Genomic DNA, 6454 nt, shown 5'->3' on the forward strand with positions numbered 1-6454 from the left:
AAATTAATGGTACAAAGAAATGTGGTATTATCAGTTGAAGATATTTTGTAGTTTTATCAACTGTACTAGGGAGAAATGTTCACCTGTTGAAATATCCATTTTGTAAGCCGAATAATAATGTGATGGAATATACAAAAGTCAATGAAGTTTTTAAAAAAATGATTGCCTGGGGGCTGGCAGGTGGTATGGTGATAAGGTACTGGATTCCCACATGACTGACTGAGGTTTGAGTCCTAGACCTGGTGGCTTGCTTTCTCACTTTCTCTCTCTCTTTCTCTTTTGGTCTCTTATTGAAAAAATTAAAATGACAATAATTAATAAATAAAATTTATTTATTTATTTATTTATTTTTTGAAGAGGTTTTTTGGTTTAGGGCATGTGCGCTCGCCAGACAGACAGAGAGAGACAGAGAGACAGAAAGCGAGAAATCACCCCCCAAGGGGGATGGTCACACTGCAGTCCCTTCTCCTCCATTCTCCTCTTGGGATCTTGGGCACGTGCGCGCACGCGCCCTTCGTGAGTTTTAAGCCGCCAGGTCCGAGACACGAACTGCGGTCGACTACATGGGAGTTCAGTGACATAGCCATTACGCTAACTGCTGGTCCCAATAAATAAAATTAATTTTAAAAAGATTGCCTAAATTATCATGACAGTTTTAGAAGGAGATAGAGAGGGAAAGTAAGAAATCACCTCCCTGGGGAAATAGCCACACTGCAGTATCTTCTCTTTCACTCACCTCGGGATTCTGACCAAATACACACATGTTGCTAAAGTGATTTTCAAGCTACTGAGTCCTGGACTCAGACTGCAATCAGCCATGTGAGAGTCCAGCACCTTAACTACCATGCCACCTGCTGGCCTGAGATGGATAATATATTTGAATAGTACATGCCTGTCTTTTTTCGTCTCATAATTAATGTGTTTTCCATATGCTACCTCTTCATTAAACACCTAGGATATCCTAGGTGTATGGTCCTAGAAGGATATGATTGAATGCAAAACAAACAAAAAGTCTTCTCTTAACAATTTTTATATTTGAGAACTGAGGTCCTTAGAGGGATAAAGCCAATCTTGGTTTAGAGTAGAATAAATCCGTGGCCCTCAAACATAATGTGTGCCTGCTAAGTCTTAGATTGCTCTACTTACTCTTGCTCTAGAATTTCTGAATCATAGGTCAGAGAATGACATTTTTTTAAAAAGATTTATTTATTTATTTAATTCTATTTCTTCTTATTATTTTTTATTTGACCAGATAGAGACAGGGAGAGAGAAAGGAAAAGCAAAAATGCAAGTCGCCAGGTCCGGGACTTGAACCACGGTTGACCATGTGGAAATCCAGTGCCTTAACCACCACACCACCTGCCGGCCTCCAGAGTATGAAATTTTTTTTCTTTAAAGAATCACTTATTTTGGGAACCAGCAGTTAGCGTAATGGCTATGTCGCTGGACTCCCACCTAGTCGACCGCGGTTCGAGTCCCGGACCCGGTGGCCTAAAACTCACGCTGGGCGCGTGTGCGTGCGTGCCCAAGATCCCGAGAGGAGAATGGAGGAGACGGGATTGCGGCGTGACCATCCCCCCTGGGGGGTGATTTCTCGCTTTCTGTCTCTATGTCTCTCTCTGTCTGTCGGGCAAGCGCACATGCCCTATAGCGAAAATCTCAAAAAAAAAAAAAAACACTTTTTTTAACTTTACTTATTTATTTTTAATTTGACCAGAGAGGGACAGAGTGAGAGAGAGAGAGAAAGTGAGAAAGCAAGATGCCAGATCTGAGACCCGAACCACAGTTGGCCATGTGGGAGTACACTGCCTTTAACAACCATACCATCGGCAGGCCTGAAGTATGAAATTTATAATAAGTTTCAGGTGTTGCAGATTGTGTTCACACAGAAACTGTACTTTAAAAATGTGAATATTAGAAAATGGGGGATTTAAGGAAGGTTGACCTTTTCCTACTTATCTCTGTACTTTCCTACTACCCAGGAGCTTCTAGACTAGGAATGATTACTTGAGCTAGGAAAGTGAAGAGGAAAGATAAATTGTCCAAAAGAAGACAGCAAAAAACAATACTGGCTTGTGGTATCTGAGAGAATGTGGCTTCTCTACACTCACAAGAAAGCAAGACCTATACTGGGTCCAGGTTGAGTCCGTCAGAGGCACTATCAGAGGGTAGCTCCTGCCCAGGCTAATATGGAGAATGTAACATGATTTTCATCACCTGGGGCCTAGAGTCACAGGCAAAATAATTTGGATCTGAAGGGATCTGGTCTACATCAAGAATACGACTGATCTCTGAAAATGTGTATCTGTAGACAAAATGGGCAAAGAAGTATCTCATCAAATAACAATAAGAAAAGATGAAGAAATAGCTTGTCCCTTTCTCTTCAATCCTTTAAAACTATGTAAGGATCTTGAAATTTAGACATGATCTGGGACAAGGGGGAAACCCTGCATTGACTGAATTAAGTTTCACTACTTCAAATTAGGGGCCTAAATAGAAACTAAAATAACTTCATAAAATGAAATTTTGTGGAGCCAGCAGGTGGTACAGTGGTTAAGGGCACTGGACTCCCAAATGGGTGATCACTATTTGAGTCCTGGATTTGGCGACTTGCTTTCTCACTTTATCTCTTTCTCTCTCTCTCTCTCTCTCTGGTCAAATTAAAATAAATAAAGTTAAATAAAATAATTCTTTAAAAAAATTTAGGGGCCAGCAGGTGGCATGGTGATTAAAGGTGCTGAACTCCCACGTGGCCAACTGCGGTTTGAGTTTTGGACCTGGTGGCTTACTGTCTCTCTCTCTCTGGACAAAATTGAAAAATAGGCAGTCAGCTGTAAGGATGATAGTCACCAGGTCCGATCTTTCTCAGGCTGTGAGTCATACCATGCCACATTGCCTAAAAGTTGCCAGCAGAAGAGTACTGCTGAAGGGATTCTAGCACATCCAGAAAGCAAAAAGGAATCTGGGTCGGATAATCCAAATGCTGCTGAATCACAAGCAACTGGGAAACAAAGTTCAATCGCTAGAGTTCCTAAGAGCAGAAAGAACAGAACTCATTGACAGAGATGACTAAATGATGTACTAATGGAGAGACCTCTGAAGTCAAATTGTTCTTCTGTGTCTGAGCTCCCAGATCCCATTTTCAGAGTAACAAGGAGAAGGCAGATCTTAACTGCATGTACCTCAGTGTCCAAAATTAGGAAAAGACTGAAGATAACTCTAATAAATGAGTTTTCTACTGAAGAAGTCATCTCTGAAGCAGAATCTCATGTTTCAGGTATTTCTAGAATTGTGCCTTCCCCAGAAATAACTATAAGAACCAGAAGAAGTAAGGCTAAATCGCTAACAGAACCAGCCAGGAATCATATACAGAAGCTATTTCCGATGCTGAGTCACTATGCTCCTACATTTAATTTTCTGTAGTTGCAGCTAGGAGAACAACCAGGAGTATGCAGAGGAAATCACAGGCACATACCGAAAAGAAAGATGGTCATATTATTTTACCAAGAAATCAAAGGCATATCAGGGATACAACTGTGAGTTCAGAGAATTCAAACACCAGAGAGACTTCTGATTTACAAGTAAAATCTCTTTCTCAGGTAAATAAGTCAAGTTTTTATAATAATGAAATTTATGACATCAACAGTGATTCCTCCCGCAGAAATTCAGAAAAAATACTAGCAATGCAAAAACACCAATGCTTTAATGTAAGAGAGTAAAAAACAGACCAATGTGGCATCTTTTAAAGAAATAAAAAAGTAGAATTTGGTTGTAGAGGCCAATGGAGTAAGAGCTGAGGAGAAAGAAATTAATGAGGAAAGTTCTCAGTTGAAATGTCTTTCTGGGCTTCAAGGTACTAGCATTCCACAGTTAGCTTCTGAAAGGTATTCAACCCCTCAAAAAATAAAACTACATCAGAGTCCTCAAATCTGAACTATGAGGCTATAATGAAATCATTAGCTCAAACATTTGCAGTATTTGAAGTGGACAGATGGAACGAGGAGAGAAAGAGTACTATAAAAAATGATTTGACAAAGTTTGGTGATTGTGGTGATAATGATGAGAATGAAGACTCCACAATTGTAGGTATCGGTGAAGGCCACGGCAAAGGGAATGTAGATTTTGAATATGTACCACACTGTACAAGTCTGAGATCAACATATCTCAGGATAAGGATGATTCTGTTTTACTAGTTCTCAGCAGTGATGAAAGTCAGCAATCTGAACACAGTTCGGATGAAGAGGACACTTTGTGTTTTGTTGAAGATAGGAGTCTCCCTGCAAAAGGAGTCTTTAAGTGGACACTCAGGAAATATGCCACACGACAATGCATTGTTTGCAATTGACACAACTCTGGGATTGAGTTCTGATAAAAACTTTTACTTGGAAGAGAAAGAAAAGGCAAGTGAGGGTGCCACTGAAGAAGAGGAAGAAGAGGATGAAAAAATTGAAGAACCATCAAACTTTGCCAGAAATAAAGATGAGATTAGTGATGATGAAGATGACTTACTAAGTAGCACAGTCTAAACTTCTGAAGTTGACTAGCAGCAGCATATACCCGGTTGTGAGTATCAAGCAGTTGGGTGGTTTATACATTAATTTTAGTGCAGACAAACTACAGTCTAACAAGAGAACCCTAACACAAATCAAGAAAGAAAGGAAAAATGAGCTTCTGCAGAAAGCCATCATTATCCCTGACTTTGGGGGGAAAAAAAAATGACTGTGTCCCACCATATAGTGAATCAAAGTAACAACTTTAGAAAAAAATGCAGAAAGGTGTGACCAAAAAAAAAAAAAAAAACCAAAACAAAAAAGAACAAACAAAAAAAACCAGCTGGTGATGGCTGGTGTGGTATGAAATCTCCAGAACTGACAGATGAACTGAAAAACGATCTCAAAGCACGGCCCCAAAGTGGTTTTATAAGATGTGTCTATAAATGATAATAAATAAATAATTCTAAAAAAGAATTTAATTTTATTTCTTACATGTCTAAGAAGTGAATTGAATGTCACATCCATTACATGGTCATTACAATTTGAAGTGCTGATGACACACAATTGGTACATTTTATCTCTTTGTTTTATTTCTTGATCAATATATTTTTTAAACATTATGTATGCAATGTTTGCTTGTTTGTTTATTTATTATTATTATTTTTAAATTTGACCAGAGAGAGACAGAATGAAAGAGAAGGAGAAAACAAGCCACCAAGTCTGGGACACGAACTGTGGTCGGCCATGTGGGAGTCCAGCACCTCTAACCACAATGCCACCTGCTGACCCCTTGACCAATATTATTTATGAAATGATTCTAGACTCACTAAAAGATAAGGAATTAAATCTAAGATAACATGCTTCTCTCAAATGAGAACATTTAGAGGGATCAGGAGTTAGCATAAAGGCTATGTTGCTGAACTCCCATGTAGCTGACCGCAGTTTGAGTCCCAGACCCAGTGGCTTAAACTCTCGCCAGGCGTGTGTACATGCATGCCCAAGATCCCAAGAGGAGAATGGAGGAAAAGGGATTGCAGAGTGGCCTCACACACCCCCACCAGGGGGTGATTTCTTGCTTTCTGTCTCTCTGTCTCTCTCTGTGTTTCTGGCGAGCGCCCGTGCCCTATAGCAAAAGCCTCTGTGAAAAATAATGATAACATTTAGACAAAAATTGCTTTATTTCACATCTGTCATTGTGACAATGTGTCTGTGAAACTTCTCTCACTCACATCTGAATAATTGTTTAAAATGAAAACAAAATGAATTTAATGGAACAGTATTATTTTTGCCTTTTATCTTAGCATTTTGCCTAGGATAAAATAGTTTCACTTTTAGAAGAAAAATAAAATAATAGCTTGCCTATATGAAATGAAGTCATTTCAACCTTTATAAGATTTATTTAACCTGTGAGAATTTAAGAACAAGTGTCTGTGTTTTGACTCGACACTTCTTTTCACCTAGATTAAAGCCAAATTTGTGTCAACATACCTTTCACTTACTGCAAAATTTCCAGGTGAGAAATAACTATGATTTTGTTGACATGCAGATGAAAATGAAGTATTAAGAATTCAGCTCTGAAACCACAAAAATAGATAGAAAACTGCAACACAGCAAATCATTAATGGGAGGAGACAAAGTGTCAAACTGCAACAATTAATGCAGAAATAATCAAGGCAAAATAACATTTCTTTATTAATATTACTACTTGTTATTAATTAAAATTGATTTTATAGCAAGGGATGCTATTAAGTTAGTCAAAGTCTTAAGATAAACTAGAGAGAAAAATCACTTGTGACATCAAAAGGCCATTTAAAATACCTAGAAGTCAAAGCGGTGAGCAGAGGAACACAAAAGCAAAATGTAAAAAAGCAACTCAGATTTTCATGTTTTTTAGATTTTGGCATCCCATATTAAAACGTTTTTGCATTTATTAAGTAATGAAAAAAATCGAATTCACCTGT

General features: G+C 38.4%; 1 pseudogene; it reads left to right on the forward strand.

Moving 5' to 3' along the window:
* Window positions 1-2839: 2839 nt before the first annotated feature.
* LOC102501780 (deoxynucleotidyltransferase terminal-interacting protein 2-like) lies at window positions 2840-4940 on the forward strand (annotated as a pseudogene).
* Window positions 4941-6454: the final 1514 nt, after the last annotated feature.

The sequence above is a fragment of the Tupaia chinensis genome, unplaced genomic scaffold, assembly GCF_000334495.1.
Source record: "Tupaia chinensis unplaced genomic scaffold, TupChi_1.0 Scaffold139677_1, whole genome shotgun sequence".
Classification (NCBI taxonomy): Eukaryota; Metazoa; Chordata; class Mammalia; order Scandentia; family Tupaiidae; genus Tupaia; species Tupaia belangeri.